The sequence below is a fragment of the Palaemon carinicauda genome, chromosome 10, assembly GCF_036898095.1.
Source record: "Palaemon carinicauda isolate YSFRI2023 chromosome 10, ASM3689809v2, whole genome shotgun sequence".
In the NCBI taxonomy this organism is placed as follows: Eukaryota; Metazoa; Arthropoda; class Malacostraca; order Decapoda; family Palaemonidae; genus Palaemon; species Palaemon carinicauda.
The window spans coordinates 128560508-128563007 of record NC_090734.1 but is presented as its reverse complement, the minus strand read 5'-3'; the positions used below and the strand labels follow the sequence as shown (position 1 = coordinate 128563007).

At 34.5% G+C, this 2500-nt stretch overlaps 1 protein-coding gene across 1 annotated transcript in view; it reads left to right on the top strand.

The window, feature by feature from the left end:
• Nucleotides 1-2500, top strand: part of LOC137648747 (2-acylglycerol O-acyltransferase 1-like) — a 33717-nt gene that overhangs the window by 6216 nt on the left and 25001 nt on the right. The gene's annotated exons all lie outside the window — the stretch shown is intronic.

The window sequence follows — 2500 nt, the reverse complement described above, 5'->3', positions numbered from 1 at the left end:
TATATATATACACACGCTCTCCCCGTCCTTCGAGTATCAGGAGGAGTAGTCATACCCTGGTGAGAGGTGGGTACGTGTGCGTACATATCTATATAGATATCTAGCTGTCATTTTGACGGGTCGCGTACATTAATAAGCGGAATAAAACATAACTTTAAACATTTAAAATTTAAAACAAAAACTTTCGTCATGAATAATTCCTCTCTCTCTCTCTCTCTCTCTCTCTCTCTCTCTCTCTCTCTCTCTCTCTCTCTCTCTCTCTCTTACTGAGATAGATAATTAAAGATTTCATGTGAAATGGAAAATTAAATTCTGAGAGAATTTTCTATTCTAGAGAATAGAAAATCTATTAACACTAATAAAGTATGAAATCCAACAATCATAATCAGAAATAAAACAGCTGAGAAAGGTTTACAAACAATAAAAGATTAACTAGATAGATTATGAGAGACTAAATCATGTACATTTTCCTTGTATATTTATGTCAATGTTATCTATATATAATAATTTTTCAGTTTTGCTGAATATCTATCAAAATTATTTCTTTATTAACCCTTTTACCCCCAGGCTATTTGGAAATTTCCAACCCTTAACCCCCAGGGGATTATTTTTTTCCCAGCACATTTTGCAGTATATTTTTTTAAAATTGCTCTAACAGCCTTAATTTTTGTCATAGAGAAGTCAGGTTGGTCTCATTCTCTTGGAAAATGCCTGAATTTTCTCAAAAAATTATCAAAAATATGAAGAAAAAAAAATTTATAGAATTTTTTGCAAGGACGTACCAGTACGTCCATGGGGGTAAAGGGATGGCTTTTGTGAAACGTACCAGTACGTCCTTCCAAAGCATCGTTATTTATATATAATAATTTTTCAGTTTTGCTGAATATCTATCAAAATTATTTCTTTATTAGAGACAATATTTATCTGTTTATCTATTTATTTATTCAATCAAGAACAACAAATTTCATTTATTCCATCTGCTATTGATCACTTGGTTTCAAACATTCCTAGTGGGCCACGACTCCATAAATGATAAGAAAAAAAAATCAGTTATCTGGCAATAATTGGGCTCTAAAACAGAATGAACAGAGCAAAGCTTAAGAGAACAGAGGTGAAAATGCTGATGTGGATTAAGGGAATATCACCGCTTGAAAGATTGGAAAATTATGAAATAAGAAGAATGGCAGGCATAGCAAAGATTAGATAGCTGATAGGAGTGTCACGACTGAGATAGTGTGGGCACCAGTTGAGGATGGATGGTGGGGAGGGAGTGAGGGGGAGAAGATGGAGAAGGAGGCAGAGAATTAGATGGGGAGATAAGGTGAAGGATGATATGGAGAGAAGAGGTTTGGTGGAAGAGGATGCCTTTGATAGAAGGCATTGGAGAGGGCGCATCAGGCAACCGACCCCTTAGTTTAGTGATAAGAAGAACTAGCTTCCAAGACCGAATGCCAATGTCACTGATGCTATGACGTTGGCTCTTATCGATTTACAAATAAAGAACCGAAAAAAAGATTAAAAGTTACGCGAACTTTAATATTTAACTTTACATGTTGATTCTATTTTGACTGCTCGTAATTTCATATGCCATAATCTAGGCTATCTAAACTACCTCATCAGAGAGAGAGAGAGAGAGAGAGAGAGAGAGAGAGAGAGAGAGAGAGAGAGAGAGAGAGAGAGTGTCAATATTCAGAATTATGCAGAAGCAGTCATGATGACTCGGAGAAGTTGATAGAGAAAGAAAGTTCCATTATGAACTATAATTTTTTCTCCAAAAATTAATGTAAAATTTAGATCATTCAGCCTTAAACTAATGAAATGCAGTGTGAATAGTTTAGCAACTTACCATAAATGAATAATATACAATTCTAAGAGCCATTAACTAAAATGAAGTCTGATATCTTATAACCGACATGTTTATACAACTGCTACTCAATGAACCGTGGTATTGGGAACATATTGTGCAAGAGGAAATTTATTCAAAATTTCAAAATGCAAAAGAAAAAGGAAAATCTAAAACATTCTTCAGATTATTTGGTCGCAATCTTTATCGCAAGTATTGCCAAACTTCATGTGCGTGTATGTGTTTCATGTATCTCTCTCTCTCTCTCTCTCTCTCTCTCTCTCTCTCTCTCTCTCTCTCTCTCTCTCTCTGCATGGTAGAATTGATAAATTGAGAATGGTTGTTTACATAGGAACTAAAATTACGAAAAGTTGGCTGTGGATATTGATGAAATTATTACAGAGTAAAAAAAAAATAAATGAATGTGTCTAGGCCTCTACAAAAAAAGAAAATCTTTTTTAGGTTACGTATTATATTTTCGGGTTTCATTTTCTTCGTTTTGTATATATGTCATGAGGGTCATATGTCAAACTTTTAAGTTATATATGAAGGTCAGTGTCAAAGGCATCTTCTACAAGATAAAGGCTGATTTTCTTCCCTATTGGAAGCACATTCTGTTAAGGGAAGTATTCCTTCAGTATCATCCCTTGTGATCGG